The following is a 22,110-nucleotide window of genomic DNA, read 5'->3' as shown; positions in this document are numbered from 1 at the left end:
CCGTAAAACTGACCCTTGTGGAACGCCTAACTTGACTTGCGTCTGTTTAGATATGTAGGAGTCAATTTGAACGCACTGAAATTTGTTTGTTAGAAAGCCTTCAATTCACTGAAATGTTTTTTGTCTAGTTATAGACTACGCAGTTTTGATAGAAGACGTTGATGAGGAATGTGATCAAACACTTTAGGAAAATCAATAAAAATTGCATCGAATAAAAATTGCCTATCCATAGAGTTGTGTGAATCAGTGACTAGCTCAAACAGGTGAGAGATACAGAATTTATGTGTCTGAAATCCATGTCGATTTTAAAAAAGTAGCTTATTTGATTGAAGGTGAGACGTTATGTGGCTCATGTTCGAGTATCTAACAACAAATTGATGTCAGAGAAATAGAACAGTGATTTTTGTTAGCGATATGGTGGTCTCTAGATTTAAAGCAAAAAAAAAATAACATTTACGATTTTCCAGTCATGAGGAAGGCCCCCAGAATCCAGTGACTGTTGAAATATTAGAGATAAGAGGTAGGATGATTTTATTCAGGACAGCTTCAAAAGCTTTGCGCTGATACCGTCCAGACCAGGACAAATGTTGCATGGTAGTGTTTCTATAGCACGTGTTATGCCAGTTTCTGTTATCGTGATAAACTGAAAGTCATGCAAAATAACATCCAATGGAGGCATCGGTAATTGTAGTGGCAATTCGTCGGAAAAAATTGAAGCAAAATGCTGATTGAAATTTCGGCGTATTCTTCTACCGACAGTAAGGTACCACATTCACATTTAAGTTGGACGCTAAATTGCTTGTCTTTCGGGTTGATGACCTTCCAAATTTTTTCCTGTGTCGGTCCTCATTAGATTGGGTAGAATTCAGTTAAAGTGTTTGTTTTAGCATAATTTAGTCTGAAAGTGCTAACTTAGACAGCTCTTTGTAATTCATCCAGTCTAGCCCCCGTATTCAGAAACGCTTCTCGACTCGACTTTCCCCCTTGATTGATATGTGGGGTTTAACGTCCCAAAACCACTATATGATTATGAGAGACGCCGTAGTGGAGGGCTCCGGAAATTTAGACCACCTGGGGTTCTTTAACGTGCACCCAAATCTGAGCACACGGGCCTACAACATTTCCGCCTCCATCGGAAATGCAGCCGCCGCAGCCGGGATTCGAACCCGCGCCCTGCGGGTCAGCAGCCGAGTACCTTAGCCACTAGACCACCGCGGCGGGGCTCGACTTTCCCCCTTCACTTGACAGAGTTGAGCACTACGCCACTGCTCGGCTGAAAAAAACGACGCGGCCCTACTCAAGAATAGCAACAAATTATCACTGATATGCAGTGTCTTACCCTGCCTTGAGATGGCGCTACAATCGAATTTCTCAAGTGAAGGTGGTGCGTGTAGTGAAGGGGCGTTCTAGAATACGGGTTAAGTCCCTCTTTGACTTTGAAGTTTTTCTAAGTGCTCGTTTCTTTTTGTTAATCACTTGGTTCACGTCCCGAGTGAACCAATGATCACCTGCTTTGGACGAGAGAATTAATTTTGGCACGCACTAATCTTCCAGTTCCTTAAAAAAGTCTTTCAATAAAGACCAGTTGTCGTTAACTGATGAATTAGCAAAATCGTGAAGGTAACCATCCACTAATTCCGCAAACATTTGGTTCATCTTGGTAATGTCTGCGCGAGCATAGTTGAGAATAGTAGTGGTTTCTTTTTTTTCCCTTGAGCGTGGTACTTTCAGGGTGCAGTGTACAGCTTTGTGATTACTTATTTCCTCGAGAACAAGAGCGCTTCCGTATTCAGGATGGTCAGTTTTAGACCAAGAATATTGTCACCATAAGTGGGTTATTTTACCAATTGTGACAGGTTATGAATGTGCACCGTATGGGGAAAGTGAAGCAACTCTTGGCGACTACTGTTACACAGAACTGAAGACGCCGGCTAGTCAATGGAGTTTGAGTTTGAGTTTATTTAACCACGTGACAAGTACACGAAAATACACTGTTTACGCGGTTTGGTTCGAAGGGAAAAAAGCTGCACTTCACAGCTTGACTGGCCCCTTCACCCAGAAAAAAAAATTTAAACTACAAATTTATAAAAAGTTACAAAAGTTACAGGCAGCGGAAAGCGACAATACAAAAAGAAACACGCAGGTGGCCCATGACAGCAAATAATAGAATCACAACTCTAAAATACGCACAAAAATATTCATAACAAAGCAATGCATGAAAGAATAAAAACTGAATAACCATTAGAGAAAATCACCCAACATTCATTTACAACACAATCAGCACATCCAATTTAGCATTTCAGTTTTAGACAATATACGCAGATCATCAGTTGTTAGTTTCCATTTGTTCATCACACTGGGAAGGCGGTAACGTAGTGTTTCAAATCCATAATTTGTGCGAGGACAAGGTACGTGCCAAGTCTCCGTACACCGAGTAACGCGACTGGCAGGATTTGGTTGTAAGGTGGCCAAGGTGCGTAAAAAGATACTTCCTCTGCGTATTTCTGATTTAAAAGCTGACAAAAGCTGGTATCCGTAATAACAGGTAATTCTTAAAATTCTATATGTTGCAAATATTGAAGCCGTGTGTGCGTTATAGGATACATCTTCAATGCACCGCAAGGCCTTTTTTTGTAACACGACCAGGTTCTTTAGAGATGCTTTAGAGCCTGTAGGCCAGACCAGATGACAATAGTGTAAATGTGAAGAAAAAAAAACATTGTACACTAATATTTTTTGTTTCACAGGTAGTATGTTCTGGCATCGACGCAACACACCTAGAACTTTACAAAGTTTGTGACTATTGTGTTCTGCATGGTAATTCCATGCCATGTGTTCGTGAAAATGGACACCGAGAGTTTTAACTGTCTGACAAAGTTTAATTTCAACGTTATTAAGTATTAGTTTGTGAGACGTTTCAAATGACTTGGCTTTCGCACGGAACAGTACAGCCTTGCTTTTAGAGCAATTAATGTGTAGAGAATTTGCCACAGTCCAGGGATATATTTTATTTAGTATTTCATTAGCAGAAACAATGAGGTCATCAGCCGTTTCCCCAGAAAAAAATATACTAGTACCGTCCGCGTAGATTACATATTCTACAGAGCTGTCAGTACGTACGATATCGTTAATAAAAATATTAAATAATAGGGGTCCCAAAATGCTACCTTGGATGGATAATTGAAATCACCGGCCAAAAGCAGTAAGGCATTGGGAAACTTATTTGTAACTTGCTCAAGAGCTTCATTAAAAAGATTCACAAACTCGGGCAGGCTCTCAGGAGGTCGATTGTATGAACAAATAACACAGTACACATGGCTGTGACTCGTAACTACCCAAATCATTTCAAGCGGCGAGTCAAGAGGAATGAACGGTGGTTGAAACTTTTTTTTTGACAGCAGTTATCACGCCCCCGCCCCGCGACACCATCCAGCCTTTGCAAAAAACAGCGAATGTGTTTGGCAGTGATAGTTCACCATCTTCAATGTGCTCAGTGAGCTACGTTTCAGTACCGATAAGGATATCGCCATTGAATTTTTGAATCAGTATTTTTATGGCATCAACCGTTTTAAGTAGGCTTCGAAAGTTTGCGAGCAACAATGACACTTTTTGCGCAGTAGGTCTGTAGTTAGCCACTTTGGTTGGTCATTTTTGCGAATATTGGCGTCCTTTAGGTACGACAACGACAGAATCAGTTGAAGAGTCGTACCGGTAGATGCCATTTTGCATGAGTAGAGTGTTGAAACGGAGCGAAAAACGCTCACTTTTATTTTGCGGTTTTGCTGGGCGAACTCTCGAATATTTTTACGGGCTAGCTGTATCTTAGGTGAAAAGTCTTCTTCCAGTCGTACTTTTGGCGACGCTCAGTTTTTTAGCTTGGATGCATTGCGCAGAGCTTCCGTTTTGATTTGTAGTTCAGAAACTTAATGATCAGGGGGTGGTGGAAACCGCTCCGGCGTTGACCAATTTTATACGGGCGCGTTCCATGTTTCCGATGGGCAGGTTAAGGTGAATGGAGAAGAATTCCGTTAAGGTGAATGGAGAAGTGTGGCATTCGTTAACTAAAAAGACAACATCATCACTATTGGAACCGAGATTAGCCTCCACATCTCCGGCACAAAGCAAAAGCGAAAGATACAGACAGTAATTGTCAGGGTCTCGGGCACAATAGGCAGACGGGGTTTGCTTCCCAGCTGAAGTGATTAGTACAACCGATGTCTCGCAGACATTGCTTGTACCAGGAATGACCAGGAATGAGCCGATCAGCACGCGATACATGGTAACATCAACACCCATCTCGAATCAAGGCATCAGACACTATACAAACAATGTAGTCAGGGGATCAGCGGCCGAAAACTAAAATAAAACCAAGAGTGGCAGGCAAGAAAGGTTTAAATGCCTACCTATAACAAAAAACAAACAAAAACAAGCGGTGATTCAGTCACTTTGCTTGCTGGCCACAAAATCCCTATTCGTTGTTGCTTAGTGGTCCGTTTTGAATGCTGTGGTGGTGTTCTCGGCGTCGTGACGTCAAATGCCAGTCGCCGCAGAGAATCCATGCAGCTCGACAGGTACGCCTATAGCTTGAAGCCACGCTGAGTCAGCCGAAATCGACGGAATTCGGGCAGCAGCAACCAGGCAGTGCTACAACCATAAAAATAATAGGCGAATCAGTCACTTTCCTTGCTGGCCGCGAAATTGGCCTAATGTTTCCATACTTATCTCTAATCTTTATAGAAAACACAAAACATTGCGATGGCTGGAGGCATCATGTTTCCGACTTGCAATCTTGTCGCTCCTGTTTAGCGTGAGCTGCCATGAGCATACTGAAAAAAAAAACATGACGTGATTTTGTGATGAGAAAACTCAATTTCAGTAAGAGTTCGCAAAATGCTATACAATAAAGGACGTACACCGACATAATGAAGGCTTAAAACAAAACGACAAACGCAAACAGACATGGGAATGGGCAATGTATTGGCCGTTATAGTGCAACGCATAACCTGAAAATAGTAGCTTTTTTAATATGACATTTGGCAACAAACTTGGAGTATAAGAGGATGGGAACCCCTTTCCAGTAACAAGCTAAATTGGTTTGAGCTCCTTTGATTTGGGGCCACTCTGTTCTTATCTTTCATCCTCTTGTCCAACCATTGTGAACGCAAGACCGAGTGCCTCCTTGACCGGGCCAACAGCGCTGATGACTTTCCCGTTGCGAGTGGTGAGGCAACACCTTAGTTTTTCCGAGTAAGGCTGTCAAATAGAATGAAGAAGCGGGAGATGCGATCTCGAATTTTGGGAATAACAATCGCACGCAGACTGATTATTTCAATTTAAAACCTCCCTTTTTGCAACACACCATAACTGTACGCAAATATGGCTGGATTATTTCACTTTAAGTAATTTCTCAAGAAAAACAAATTTTCAGACACACCAAAAAAGGTTGGAACCTTATTAGGCAGTAGATGCACGCTATGCACCAATGAGTACACTTTATTATTTTTTAAATTACTTCAAAATATGTTCACAATTTATGTGTGACCTATACGACGGCGTCTTCAAAATAGAAGACCGTCGAAACGTGCTTCACAAAAATTGAGGGATTCTTCCAGAAACATGAATTCTATTTTTTTTTATTCTACCGTTCAAAAGAGGTCAAATGTATAATCGAAGAGAGTAAGGGTGCCGTCACCATCTTTTGATTTTTTTTCTTTTTTATAGTATAAGTGTTGAGTTAGACCCCAAACTTGAAAAAAAAAAACACAAACTTGGAGGATGCGTGAGCTTCGCAATCAAGATTAGAAAGCGATGGCGTATTGGGCCACGTGCATATAATCTTCAACCGTGCCGCAAGAAAAAGAGGCGTTTGTGCGCGTAACCTTGGCCGTTTCAAATTATTCTAAAATGACCACTGCAAGCACAGTTGTGAAGTGCCCACCACGCCATAATACTTCATTCTGAAAATTTTCCAACAACCCACTACGCGTTCGTAAGGTACTACTCGAACTTGTGTAACTGCGCACTTTTTAATGGTGGGTATCTTCAACCCAGCCACTAGTCGAGAAATTCCCATGGTTTCTGAATTATCAATTTGCGAATTCACGCCGGGTGGAATTCTACAACTATTGCACGCAATATTTATTTATTGAAAATTATATATATATATATATATATATATATATATATATATATATATATATATATATATATATATATATATATATATATATATATATATATATATATATATAAGTCTCAATATATGCGTTAAGGAGAGTCATATCACTACATGACATAATTATTACGTACTTTAACCAAGTACATTAAAGCACTGGTCTGGATCCGAATAGGACACCTGATTGCCGTACAAAAGGCCTATTTTTAGTTCTCACCCAAACCAAACAGTCTTGCAATTTATTTATTTGCACGTACCTCGAATCATCGCTCACGAACAATGCCGATTCGCTTACGAATAACGATGCCACCGTGTGGTGGACACCGAAAATTCTGTGAGACGAGCGCTTCAATTCCGCCACGTTAATACAATTTTCGCGTGAATTCTGTCATTAGGAAGGCTCCTTTAGATATCCACGGGCCCATCCACACAAATTGCTTTCAGCAATCGCATTGCGAAATCGCTTTAATAAGCTTTTGTCGAGAGTAATTTTACCAAATTTCGCCCTGTGACAATAGACACACCGTGCATCCGACATCCCTGACGACGTTAAAACAATACGTCCTGAATAATTGAAGAGTGCTGGAAGTGTGGGCGCTGCGGATGCCGTATAGGAATCATGTGTAAAGTGTAAAGTCTACCTTTAACCTGCACATTTCAACTTATACTCGGTATTTGATTACTCAGAAGTAAAACCAGTAACACTCCCACGCAGCTACTTTCCTTACACAACTATACGACACTAATAATACACAATTTCTTGAAAATAACAATTTATTTCCAAAATTATGCACTAACAACGGTAACATGGCAGCATTGTTTTCTGCTATTTCATTCTAGATTTTTTTATCAAATATTGAATTGTGTTCTTCACTACATTGTTCACCATGACATCTGAAACTGTTTCTACTGATCATACACGTTAATAATAGCAACTGTAGTGCTTTAACGTACCAAAACCACAATTATTATGGACGCCGTAGAAGAGTGATCTGTAAATTTTGACCTCCTAGGGTTCTTTAACGTGCACCAATAGATTTTCCTATAAACATATGAGAGAGAACTCTGGCGATAGTATCTGTGAAAGCTGCAACACATGGCGCTCCAGCGAGCATGGGAATGATGGGTAGTACATGGATTTGCCTAATATTCGTAGTTTGTTTCGTTTGCCTCGCATGGCTTGAAGCTGTTTTGTCATCAAACAACAATCAATAATAGTTTATCAGTTATGTTTCACTACATTAATATTTTAAGCCTGCCAATTTGAATCGGGTTGCGAGTATAAAGCGGTTTTTTTTTATTCAAAATGAAATCAAAACACCCCAATAAACGAAGCAACAAGTACGTTCGTAGCCCGCAAGCGAAAAAACTAGGCAAATTCATGTACTACATAGATAAAATCATTCCCATGGTCGCTGAACGATCGAAGTGGCGAAATTCCCTTTAGCTAACTAGAAGCGAAGGTTGGGCTAGTCGGTGGTTCATACTTGGATGTAGAAACAGTGCAAATATACAGAAACAGAAGTTTGCTCTGCTGCGCAGTCGCCACGGTGTGCCATGTGATCAGGTCTTCTACCTGATATATCTGTGTGTGTTCCTTTTGATAAAATTTGGTTGCGAGTTCACCGCCTTGTCGTCTCTTCTTCCGTCTGTGTCTGTATATTTGAGCTGTTTCTACATACTCTTGTTAATTCTATGAAAATCTGTGCGTGCACCCAAATACACGTACAAAGGCCTCGAGCATTTTCACCCCATTCGAAAATTCAGTCGCAGCGGCCGGGATTCAATACCATGGCTTTCGATTCACCACTAAAGCGCCATAACCACTTTACTACCGTGCCGGGGAATCGCACACATTATCTGATTATACAGGCCCATGCATATATTACAGACGAGCAGGCAAAGAATTTTCTTCAACGGACTCACTCGGACTCGGGCTCATCGAAATATCACTCACCCGGACTCACTCAAACTCAGACTCACGTCTTTATCTCAGTGAGTCGGCTCATGAGTACGTTATCGTAGAATAAGTTTCTGAAACGGTTATCCTGACTCTACCTCAAACAAGTGGGTCCCACAAAAGCTCAGTTCTTGCCGACCAGCAATAGGTCGTCCAGCAGGCCCACAAAGCGACTGCCTTGTATTCCTTGTCAGTCTACGTGGGAGACGCCCGCTACGTGCTAAGCGCGCCCTTCAGGACAAAATAACGTTTTTTTATTTCATCACGTTGTCAATGCTCTTTAATACCAATATCTCACATGGTCATTGCTTTACATGACCTCGTACCTGCAAATACAAGTTAAGAGTGGTTGCGATCTAGTAAGGACATTTTCATGATAAACGCGAGTCGGGGGTTGTTTTTATCAAAAACTTCCTGTCAAAGATTTGGGGGGGGGGGGAGGTCAAGGCATCCTTTTTTTCTAAATAACGTCTCTGATCAATAGATATTCAGGTGGCGTTTAAATGCTAATGCTTGTTGGAGCTGACATGAGCATAAACGTGAGCCGAGAAGGCAAATAGGATAACGCTGAAGATCAGTATATGTATGGGTCCTTATAATAACAGAGGGCAGAGCTATTTTGTAACTGTTCATACAAAAAGACCAAATGTGCAAACATGGACACAAGAAAAAAAGCCAAGGTGTCTCTGGTCTTCATAGTTTTAACCTCATATAACTCCTGTCTTCTAGAATGAATAGGGCCATAGGTCGGCAAAAAATTGTATCTTACGCAGGCTAACCAAAGAAATATATTTTTGTTTAGGATTCACTCAGTCTGAATATCACAAAAGTTTTCTTCTACCGGGCTCATAGTGACTGAATAAATGAATAAACATTATTTAAAGTCCTGCAGTTTTAAAGGGCGAGGTGGGGGAAGAGGGGATTAACCCATGTATTTCTCAACCGTACTCTCTCTGACTCAAACTCACCAAATATTACTTGCCCGGACTCCCTCAGACCCACGGCCCTATTTGATTGTCAGTGATTCTGAATGAATCAACTCATGAGTGAGTTCGTCGACGTATGGTTATCATGCTATATAAACTATAATCCTATTTTATCATTGCCATGTTTCTAGTCACACGTGCAATTTTAAACCACCAAATGTTTAAGTATTTACTTCCAATATGCTTATTTTTATTCACTCGCTCTTTTTACTTTAGCCGCATTTCATTTGTTGTACATGTTTAGCAATACACAAACAATAGGTCCCAGTGATGGTGTCTAGTTCGGGAGCTTCTTCTGTATATTATTTACCTTGTAATTGTATTACAGTTCCAATAAAATGATCACATAAATCACGCATTTCAAAACCGTTTTCTCATGCATAACTCATCCCAGCGTCCAGAAGAACAAGGTGAAATTATTTAAATTCTACATTTGAATAAACTCAAGAGAATAGTAGAGAAGGAAAGGTAGGAAGGTTAACCAGTTCAGAAAAACCGGTCTGCTACCCTACACCTGGAAACAGGAAAGGGGAGATTAAAAGAGGGAGAGGAAAGATAGGAGAGAGACTCAAAGGGATCATTGAGACGCTTATGCACGATATCATGACAGGCACTACAGTGATGTTGTCCCAATAGTCACTAGAGCTTACCTAATCATGTAAATCTATGTTATCTATTAATAATGATATCGGGTGCATAGTTTGAACCTGATATAATTGCAAAAATAACGCACAACACCTCATTGCTGGAAACGTATATATTGCACATAGCTTATGGTACAGAGCCATGAATGAACAATAAAATAAGCAACCACAGTCTTCCTATCTTCATTATTTTTACAAAGATAGGAACAGGGTGGAGCAGGAGTTTTTGATCTCATTCACATTATCATTTGCAGCGCCACTTTGAGGATTGATACTGGTGCATGTAAAAGTTTGTGTGCAAATGTGTAATTTTAAAGGCCTTGCGTGTTAAAATCACGATATGATTATAAGGCACGCCGCAGCGCCCACACTTCCCGCACGCCGTAGTAAGACAATCTGGGTTAGTTTTGACCACTCTCTTGACGGGTGTTGTTGAATACACCATAATTAAAATGCGGCCACCGTGACCTGCAGAGATTAACAGCACAACATACTTCCAGATTAGCTACCAGGGCGAGCAGCGACTCATGGTTCAACAAGCACAGTTTTAGTAAGATTGGTCTACTTTACCTACTGATGCCTTTTGTTAGGCCCGTCTCGTTGAGACTGGTCAAGCTATTTTCAACTGAACAATAACTTAGTCATGCTTGCAGACTACAGCCATTATTGTAGTAGACAGTTTGATTCGGGCTGGTTGGTTGTTCGTGGCTTTTAAAACAGTGTAAGAACAAGGGACGAGCAGAAAGAGTCATACAGCATGGTACGTCTCTGTGTTCGCTTTTTGTTTTTGGGCAGTAGTGCTTAAGACTGGCCTCGGGTGAAAGTGTGTTTCAAAATAAACCTACTACGCCATACACCAGTTGTTGTGACATTATGAATGCTAACTCTCTGTTGCAGTTTGTGGGCCCTTCGAACACGCGCGATCTTGTCTGCTCTGTTCTCATTACCCCCGAAAATTACGTATCGCTACTTCACATTTACTGAAGTCGCCGTCTCTGTAATGCGACCCTATGCAACAGCGCCATGTACAGCGTTTCTCCAAGAGAAGGTGGAATAAATTTCAACGTCACGAAAACAGAATTCTTTGTTCATCTCGGAGTTATTAAGTAGCTTATACCCCTCTGATAATCGTACCGTGTCTTTGGGACATGAAACTTCAGATTAGCTTATACCCGAGCGTAGACAATTTGTCTAAGCTGTTTAAATGGAACATATCGTACTTCCTTCACATGCTGTCCTACACACGCATTACTCTTTTCTAACAACCCCTGGAGTGAAATCAATGGAAATCTCGATACAAGGACGGAGATATGTGAAAAAGTTATTCTCACCGCAAGGCTGAAGCAAGGAATGCAGTATATAGCAACAAATTGGAATGTTTTGCAAAGTAAGGCGAGCAGCTAGCTCCTTTAGCATACAGCTTAATGTAACTGACTGTTCAACGAAACGCTGGCGTAAAGAAATCGGCTGCGCTGCGAGAGGAGTGACCTTTGTGCTGTCTATGAGATCAACGCAACCAGAGAGGCATATCCAGCTTTCAGGGCCACTGACTGATCAGCGCTTATAGGGCCACGGCTGGAAGCTCGCGCGTTTTCAATGGGATGGGGTCATTTTTCAACGATAGAAAATCATAGAGGCAAAAATTCTAAAAGTTCTTAAAATGGACAAGTTCTAGAAGCTGTGTACTGTACTTCACAAGTGCAGCATTGTTGACGTCGGGCCTTCCAATCCTGTTCCCACGACAAATAATGTTTACACAAAGAAGCCATATGGAAGCCGTCGAAATCACAGCTTGTTTTTTGGGACAAAAAAGACTTATAAAAAGACTAGGCGGAAACCTGCAAATTTCTCGGAGATAGATATAAGTAGTACGAAGACTAAGCTTTGACTTGAGCCCACAATCATGTTTATGCGTGACAAAACTACGTTACGAAATGCAGTTTTCCGCAATACAGTCGCATCGCAGACTCGAGTGTAGGACCGTAGTATCTTGATAAGACAAATCTTATAACCCCGCACCCGACTGGCGGTATGGCCGAGTTGGTTGGGTGAACATGCTGGTAGCTCGCGCTTGGCGTGGTCCGAATCCCCCTTCCCCCCCATCCCCCAAAATAATTCCAGTGTCTTTTTTTACTTTATTTTTTTACAGAATTTGTCGGTAGTTACTGAAAGCAGCTGCCTGAAAGAAAGAAATTGAAGAAAGAAATCTGAAAGAAATTGGTTTGATTATGACCATGGCTCCAGCAATTTGAAGTAGGCGAGAATTTTCAACCACTTAGATTTAGATGCGTGTACGCAGTGGCTTAACTAGGGTGGGGCACAAGTGCCATGGGCGCCACGGGGGCGCCGAGCCGAGCCCGCCCAACATGTGCTCGGAGGCTTCCTGAGGACACAAGCGGAATACTATAGCGCCCCACGTTCCGTACAAAGGTCGCCCCTACAGGTTCAAAAGCTGTACAGGCATGCCACCACACTTATACAACACTCCTTTCCCCACTTTCCTATCCCCTGGTACCATCTGTGAGGATAGAGACTCCTTTTACTAATTAAATATTGCTTTTTTCCTTCAGCTAACGAAACACAATCTTCTGAGAGCCTGGGGCTCCTAGGAAACTATGGCTCATATAAGCAAAGAGCTCGTAGCTCCTTGCTCATATTTAAGCCCATGAAAAATTATAAGATAAATAGGTAGATGTAAGCCTGTTTCAACCTAAGCACAATTTTGATCACGAACGTAAACGTGTCCGTGATCGCAGACAAAATCTTCTTTTTGGGGTTCTGTCTTCGCTCTATTTGTGGTCTGGCATCTCTTTGTATGTGTGCGCATATACAAACATGAGCAAATGTAATGATATCGGCGCGGTGAGAGGTTAAACCTTCCTAACCTCCTTCTAGCTTCGCCGCTGAACTTATCACTTGAAATGACCGTTTTCTTCTCGCCGTTTGGCCAAAACCATTGTGGTTCTTCAACGCGCATATAACTCTAGGGAAAATTGGAAAGGATGAGCGCTGTGCACGGTCTTGTTGCTGAAGAGTTGCGATCGAGAAGCTCTTTACCAACTCATCAGACCCGTCAGTCTCTATGCTTAGCGAGCTTTCGTGGGCCGACGTGGGGAGGAAAGAATGAAGTGAAAAATCTAAGTATAGGCTTTCCTACAATGTTTCATTCCAATCTCTTCCGAAACCAGAAACGTCTTCACATACTAATAATAGTAACTGGGGTTTAACGTCTCAAAATCTCGATATGATTATGAGAGATGCCGTAGTGAAGGGCTCCGGAAATTCTGACCTCCTGGAGTTCTTTAACGAGCACCTCAGTCTAAGTACACGGGTTTCAAACATTTTCGTCTACATCGAAAATGCGACCGCCGCAGCCAGGATTTGATCCCACAACCTGCGGGTCAGCAGTGGAGTGCCATAACCAGCAGACCATTGCGGCGGGGCGTTCGCATACTGCTTTCTTCCATCAAATTTTGTCACCTCTCCTCATTTGTCTCGATGTACTGGTATTTTTCGCACGGCAGTAATTCCCATCAGCATGCATAGAAGGGGGTTGACTATAGGAAAATGACGTGCACGAGTAAATTTTGAGGAGGCTTCCAGGTGTTTGCGTTTTAATGTAAATAAGAACGTGTAACATGTGAACTCACTGTTGCTCCCCAAATTAACATTTGCGTTCCTAGTCCACCGGCAAAGTCGCCTTCTCGGAAATGCTTGCACCACGTGGTCATTATGTCGGAGCATGCGTCGACTGCCGTGCCATGTCCCCAGTGCTGGGCCTCGCGCATAATAGCACTAAAGAGACACAGGAAGTGGAACTGCAATGGCAAATTACCCTATTGCGATCACACCCATTTCATTATTGCTGTTAACTTTGCTTTAACGAGAGGAAAAAATTGCGATAAACTAAAGAATGTGTAATATCGACATCAAAATAAGTGCGAACAGCGGTAAGTATTAAAAATCGTGTACTGCGCTCCGTCCAGTCAGCAACATTGATAGGTGCGCATCAGTCCTAATTTGCATCACTGCACATCTCAGCGACGATGTCTGCACGGCACACACTAGACCGTTGCTATAGTGCTTGCCGCTCTTGGCGTTTTATATTGCATGCCCATAGTACCAACATTTCTTCACGTTTCTCAAAATAATCACAAACGCAGTCCAGCCATGTTTTGCCGAGACTTAGTTATCTTGATATCCTGCACATTTATTTTGTTTTGTTTTCTCGTTTCTGCCGGTGAGCATGTTGGCAATAGCATCCGCAGGTGTAGTCTAGCTCCAGTGATGTTGAAATTGTTTATATGAACCAGCCCCGCAGTGATTCCGCCTCGGATTTCACACGTGTTCTACCGCTGTACTGCCACGAATCTTAAGGCTTCAACTGTTTTGATCTCCTGTTACATTTCTTCACACTGGTACCCTCCCACCTGCTTTTCGGATGCGTGCAGCATTCCAGCAGCGGATTGAACAGCTCTGAATGGCTTTGCTCTGACTCCTTTGCCGCGAATTTCTTCGCGGCAGGGCGCCTCTGCTCTAGTTATACAAAACGAAACCGGCAATAATAAAAACGAACGATTAAATACGTGTGTACATAAACAGTATTCGGCAGTCGGACACCTGGCGTATGCCGTGTACACGAAAATGGCAGAGCCAGGGTTCATTTGCAGATATAGCTGCTGCCGCCGTGACTACTCGGGGGATCAATGCAGTCTTACTGAAATGCACTCCTGCATCCAAGTCGAGATCTTCGCTGCGAGGTTAAGAGTCTGCAACCACATCAATCGCGGCATTCATTAAAGCAGGGACTTCGCTGCACCTCGACCAAGAAGCGGCCATTTGCAGGCATGGTGACGTGTGATGGCGCTTTCTAATTCGCTATCAGCCATCAGATTCGTGACGGCATCCATTCAGCACGAAGTCTGAGGCGAGATACATTGAGCAAGAGATATTCGACCTCCGATTTATCGCTTTTGTTAACTTATCTTTTCACACCCAACCAAAACTGCGCGAATTCTTCAATACCGCTGCTCATTCCACGTCAGCTTGAGGTTTCTCGTTAGCGTACCTTTGAGATTCCTGACTGAGCGTGTCGGATACCTTACCAGGAGAGTTACACCAGAAAAGATCTACATACGCTCATGTTTTACCCACTACCTCAGGAAACAACGCGGTCTCGAACATCCATTTCACTGTTGGTTTGAGTGAAGCGGCAAGCTACAATGACATTTTATTTTCTGCTAATACAGCTCAAGGTTTTCCATTTGATGTCCCACATAAACTTGTTATGGTAGCTGGTTACATGATATGACATCAGCGTCATCTGGTCGATATTGACTCCGGATAGGGCACAAAACACACACATAAGAGGCTACGTTTCCGATTTCTAGCATTGCTATTTGAAATACATTTTGAAATTTCCCTATCTCATATATCGGTGATTTTTGAAGGCGATTTAGCACCGGGATCGGGATTCTAACGATATATATATATATATATATATATATATATATATATATATATAGAAGAAGCGAACGAGCAAACGAAAAACGATGCTTTATTGCCAACGTTACGGCCGGGGACCGGCCTTCGTCAGGGCATACGTGCATATTACACCCTGTGTAATATGCACGTATGCCCTGTGTAATATGCACGTATGCCCTGACGAAGGCCGGTCCCCGGCCGTAACGTTGGCAATAAAGCATCGTTTTTCGTTTGCTCGTTCGCTTCTTCTGGTGACTTATATATATATATATATATATATATATATATATATATATATATATATATATATATATATATATATATATATATATATATATATATATATATATATATATATAAAAGCTTTCAGAATGACTAATATATACAGGTATAATTTACCGTTAGCGTGATAGAGAGGTTAAAAGAATAGCGTTATCATGGCGCAAACCTTCGTTGTGGAGAGCGCCTTGTAGTTTAGCGGGATATCGTTTACGTGCTTCAACTTTGATGGTAGTGCCACCTGTTGAAGGGCGAATAACTTGAAAAACATTGAAAATAAAATAAAACAAGAATGTGTGCCTGTGTCACTGCCTGAAGCGGTGTTACAATTTTTTTCGTAATAATAAAAATAAATAAACGTGAACCACACACAAAACGCGAAAACGTTGCTGTTGCTGGTTTGTTTACATCGATCTTCTAGTTAGGCCTAGAGACGTTGGAAATGGGAAGTTACCTAAAAACCCACGATAACTTATCCGTAATACTCGGTCATCGAATCTAGCTGAAGGCAAGCTAAGCCATTTGAAACAGTCGTTTGCTGCAAACGAAGTGGATCTTTACGCAACTATGTTCAAATCACTTCGAAGCATGTGAGCGAAACCACCACCATGTTCTACGTATGCCATGTAAACAACGCGAACAGGGTAACGTTAAATTTGAAAAAAAAAAAAAAACAGCGATCGTATGGTGAGCAGAAGAGGTCGCGTACGTTACTGCGCATGCGTACTTCGATCCCGCTATACTGGTAAGCCCGCTGTCCCTATAATTCCGGTAACTATAACTGTCTGATATCTGGATGGTGTGTTTCTGAAATATAGAGTTTTGTTTTGTGGTTATGTATCAACACATGTTTACTGCAGCCGTTCCATCAAGAAAAAAAGGCTCTAGACGAGTCATAGCTGTGTAGCGCATGAACACACCTATTAAGGAAAAGAAACGAAGAAGAAAACTGTAATGAAGACAGCCGCGCGTGAGTTCATTGGTGAGAGGTTTGCGGGCCACGTGTTTGAGACTCCTGGTCTATATAGGGCAGCCGAGGGCGGAAATGTGTGACCCGAGAGGACAGCTCCTTTCGTAATGCCCCTGTGCTGTCCTATATATCAAATATAAAAAAAACGTGTTTTCTGTACAACCATTATTTCCTGCCAAAATTGGCACTGGTGCCATAAAATACATAATAAATGCGACAACAGGATTTGCCGGAACGAACTTGTGGATGCATCGTTAGCATTAATAAAAAAATAGTAACCATAGTATCACAGATGTGATTTACGTAATAAATAATTAAAACTACTTTTTGTTGGGATATATTTAAAAACAATAGGAACTGTTTACTTGCCCACTTCATCGTTCTCTTTCATACGAATGCGCGTATTTAACAAATTTGGCAAGTTTCGTGTAAAGCGAGACGACAAGTGGTCGACTATGTCTATTTCTTCTGTCACATTTTTCTAACCTGGTGGACTTTTGGTGTGCCGTACGATGCGTGGACGTCCAAGGCGACTTTAGTCCACTGCAGTGATCAATCAATCGATCGATCGATCAATCAATCAATCAATCAATCAATCAATCAATCAATCAATCAATCAATCAACCAATCAATCAATCAATCAATCAATCAATCAATCTATCTATCTATCTATCTATTTATCAATCAATCAATCAATCAATCAATCAATCAATCAATCAATCAATCAATCAATCAATCAAGAGATCATTCATTCGCTATCCCAAAACAGCCAGATGTGGTCTTTCTGCAGATAAAACAATAATAATGACACGGAAAAGAATCACTCATTACAATCAGGAGTGGCGTGGTAATATATTTGCCACGGTCGCCGGCCTATCTACTTACGCCACTGCGTGTACGTAGGTGTGAATTCACGTGAAATAACCCGAGATGATCGAAAGTTCAGTCACCCTCCTCTGCCGCAACAGAGAAAAGCTATGCCGCGCAAGCTTCAGCACGTGCGCGCTGTAGCCTGTGGGGCATAGTTTTTCCAGTCCAGTACTCCTATATGGCGCACTTCATTAACGTATAGTAGTTTCGACATGCAAATCTCCAACTAGAATTCTAACTAGCGCGTCATGTCCTGTACAACTGTAACTACGCACATGTTTGCACGCATATAAAAAGGAAATTTTTTAAGTGAAGTCAGTTGCAAGCTGACGCTCTATACTCTCTCCATTCTTTTTTTCATGCATGTGGATTGCGTCTTTAATATTTAATCGTTGTTGAAAATTTAGTCGCTTGTTCTTTGGCTAAAGTGGTGCACCCAGAATCTTCATTGTAGCGCCGCTTTCTCTTCTGGAAATGGAGCAAGTAATCTTCAGATGTTTTATTATTCCTTATTACGGAACCCATTATTTTAACAACAGAAGGTGAACCAGGGGTCTATTTCAGTTAAATACGGCACCATGAAGGCAATTTGTCTTGAATCAAGCATCAGGAAAGCTATCAGTAGTTTAATTTAGCGTATTAAATACACACTATATTATTACAGTCTAACGAGCAATGGCAGAACCAGCCCAAAGCTCGTGTTGGCAACTCAACGTTTTTTTGTTTAGTTTTTTTTTCTACGTGAGCAATGTTTTGTGTTTCGGAAAGCAGGGGCGCTTTTGGTCGTTACAATAGGCAGTTTTAGGATAACGTGCGCAAAGCTTTGAGTTAGTGCTGCTCGCCCCTGCGCATGCATCGTACGATAACCTCTAGTGGGTTCCCGTTGAGTGACCGAAATAGCGGGCGATCGCAAGGACCGCAAAGAGAACACTATTCTAAAACTCTCTGCTTACTTCTCTTCAGAAATAGAGCCATCCTGGGGTATTGCGGACAGAACGCCACAGTTTAGTGATAGTAAGAGTTTAGCAGATCCATATGCGTAATATTATGTCTCGACATTGTTCAATAATATGTTACAAGAATGGTCAAGTGGCTTGACAACCGGGGCTAGCTCAAGGAGCCACAAAAGTGAAATCAAATCAAGTGAAATTTTATTTCCGCCATGTACAATCTACAGATAGAGGACAACAACAACAACAAAAAAGCTGTCGAGAACCGGATTGACTAGTCCGTAGCCCAAAGTACTCTATAGCATGTGGGCAACAGCAAAGGAAAACAGTTCACAAACAAAACATAGAAACGTATGAAAACTCAGTCAAGGCCATACAACGCTAAAAAGCCTCGAGACATATGGATGGTGAATTTGAAGCTGCTAGCAGCTGTGGTGTGATAACGTGCTCTCTGGCGACCTTCTTGAACGCTTAGAAGCTTGGAAAACGGCCGTCGATTCACTCACATAAGCGTGGAAAGGATGTATTAGGCGTTACGCACTGGAGGCCTCGAGTAATTTTAGGTAGAAGACAGGGGAGAGTCTAGTCCTGGTCTGCGTAGTGGTGCTTTGGGCGTATACGTCGCGAATGGAATCACACGGTCCAAGTCTTAGTAATTGGAAGTGCCGTATATTGCAGGAAATTACCTGATGTTCGAATAAACATTTCTATGAAACAATTCATTTCATGATGTTAAGATGTGCTGGTCCGGTGAAAGACCTTGCATTTTACTTAAATTGCTTGACGACATCCGACAGAAATACACCTCCTTCTGTCGATGAGCACCTCACGTAGTGCGCCAAACTGTATACTGACGTCATGAGAAATAAGAGAGAACATATATTAATAATAATAATAATACTAGGAGTGTAACGTTCCACAACAACCATATGATTATGCGAGACACCGTACTGGAGTGCTTCGATAATTTATACCACCTGAGGTTCTTTAACGTGCGCCTAAAACTAAGCACACGGGCCTCAAGCATTTTCGCCTTTACAACGAAAGTGTGACCACCACAGCCGTACTTTCTATATTGAGCCATGTGTTAAAATAACACCATTTTAGTTCGCGGGACCGATTCTCAGACGCGGCAGCCACATTTCGACTGTCGAAATCTGCTAGAATCCCGTGTGCTCAAATTTAAAAGCACGTTAACCACACATTGTCAAACTGTCGAGCCCTCCGCTATACGGTATCTCTCACATTCATATAGCTTTTTTGGACGCCAAACCCCTAACAATTAATATAAAAAGTATAACCGCTTTCTGTGCAGCCAGAAAAGGCCAAGGAGTACAAAATCTTGAACACCACGGGGATGACAAGTTAGCCTATGCTACAAGTTAAAGGTAAGCTAGATCTTAAAATTGCAAAAATGCAACTAACAGACTGTGCAGTCAATAAATGTATGCCTACCCCCTTCAAGATCTGCCATCGGGCGAACCTTTCGACGTGGTAAAAAATTACTCGGCTTCAACGAGTCGTGCAAGGCTGGGGTAGAGAAAACGTAGTCGGCAATAGCTCGTCAAGGTTTGTCTATTCACACGTTCACTGACATGCTCATGGACAAAATGTTTACGCGATCACATTGCGATTCAGAAGTATTGGCTAGGTATCGATCGGGTTCCATTGAGAATCGCTTCGCAATAACAGCACCAAGTACCCTTTTTTTTCGTAAATAAGCAATTGGCTTAATCTTCATATAGGCTTGGTCTTGATTAAGTTGCGTCTTTTGTTAACCTAAGCAATTAGCTAGCTAACCAAGTTCGTGTTAGTTAGACTGACTTTTCATTAGTGTTAGATTAAGCTCAACACAAGTTACCTTGTTTTGCTCAGCATGACTACTGGCATACAAGAATCTCATCTCGGCCTAGTTAGGGTTTATCACTGTATGGTTTTATTAGCGTAGCTATGCATAGCTAATTAGGTTTTACAAGAACAATACTTTAGAAGGCCTACGTATGATTACATTGCTTTAGAGAGGCACAGTGGTTCTTTTGTGCTTGATGCCGTCGCCGCGCCAGCATAATCATAGTTTCTTCTCTACAACGCGAGCCGAAGAAACGGCCAGCAATCGCAAGAAGGAAAAAAAAAAAAGATTGTTTGGCTGCCTTTTCGAAATGTCGGTGCAGTCGGACAGCATTTTTTTTTTCTTTTTTGCCATTTCATTGCCATGGAATAGTGAAACGACTAGCCTCTTTAAAGTTAAATCTCACCTGTTTTATCTCTGTCGCCGTCGACAACAAAAGGCGGCAGTCCAAGTCGTCTTGAAGTTATTTTCTTTTCGTTTCTTGCCGCAAAGTAACTCTTCACTACGTACGAGATTAAAAAAGGTCAAGGCACCACGTGCCACGTGTCCTTCTTATAACCTTTTTGAATCTCGTGCTAGTGAAGTAACTCTTCACTACGCACGAGATTCAAAAAGGTCAAGGTCACGTGGCACGTGGTAAAAGACAGGCGAACTAAATGTCGATGTCCGTGAAAGCTGTGTATATGATTACTTTGGAATACTTTAATACAAAACATCTAGCTTTGTCCGTATGACAATCGTAAAGCTTGCGGTAATATACGCAAATGTATACATGTAATCAATGCAAGAATATTTTACGAGGTTGTTGTCACTGATGGAAGCGCAGTCCTTTCGAATGGTGATTTTCGGTCTCTGAAGAAGGGAGTGTATCAACATGCCAAGTGATATTTTGCTGTCATGCTGAACCACTTGTTAGTATGTCATCTTGCACATGGTCCTACGCCTACAGATGGTTGTAAAAAATGTCACTGACTGTCATCCGCAAATTTCCGGCGACTCGTCGATAGTGATGAAAATGGGGCAGTTCTTTCATAAAAGAGTCTTTCAACGCAGTGTATTTCGGATTATCTTCATATAGTTATTTCCGTATTGAGGAGAGGGTAAGAAGCGTAGATACGCTAGCGCTAAAGAAACTAGTTCTTTTCTAGCTTTGAGGGAGACACGTCTCAATACAACCCCTGTTTACAAATTTTGCATCGCAAGCTTCCACCTTCTCCTTCCTATTGTTTTTGTTTTGTATTTATGATATACATTTTCAGTACTTGGCATCGTGTATGCCACCGAACACTTGATTCGAAAGAGTCCAAGAAATCCTTCAGCCAAATGCCGTAAAATCAGAGCGAAACAAAGGTGAAGTTTATATTAGCTAAACGGTTTGACCGATGACATAACCATGTCACAGAACTAGACCAGGCCCGTGACACCATCGCCCTTCTTCCCGATTCGTGTTTTTGCTATGGCATACTCATCGAAAAAGGCCGATATCAAAGAGGTGCCCCCCCCCTCCCCTAAAAAATCTGCCTATACGCCCTTGGGGCCGACATGTCGACGACAGCTTAGATCATGCTAATTCAATAAAATTGGAGCAATGCCATAATGATCGTTAAAAACTAGGGGACCCTAAAGCTTCGCCTTTAGGAGTTCAACGCGATAGCGATATTTTGTTTCTAGTGCATACTTGAAACACTTATAGTATGAAACCTTTTCGAACCAGCTATGCACACTTAACCAGCTATGCATCGCCTTAAGAGAACAGTGAAGTAGCGTGTGTGTGCTATTTGCAGTGAGTTACCGGCTTTAAATCACGAATTCATCGAGATAATCACACGTTCTCACGCCCGATTGCAATGTGGGCTTGTACAGACGGGTCCGCTGTTAAAGGGAACACGTGCGTAAGCAGCATGTCTATGTTGAGCTATCTTACAGAATCATAGCGGCTTAGA

Source organism: Rhipicephalus microplus, chromosome X, assembly GCF_043290135.1.
Source record: "Rhipicephalus microplus isolate Deutch F79 chromosome X, USDA_Rmic, whole genome shotgun sequence".
Lineage (NCBI taxonomy): Eukaryota > Metazoa > Arthropoda > Arachnida > Ixodida > Ixodidae > Rhipicephalus > Rhipicephalus microplus.
This window is presented reverse-complemented; position numbering follows the sequence as displayed.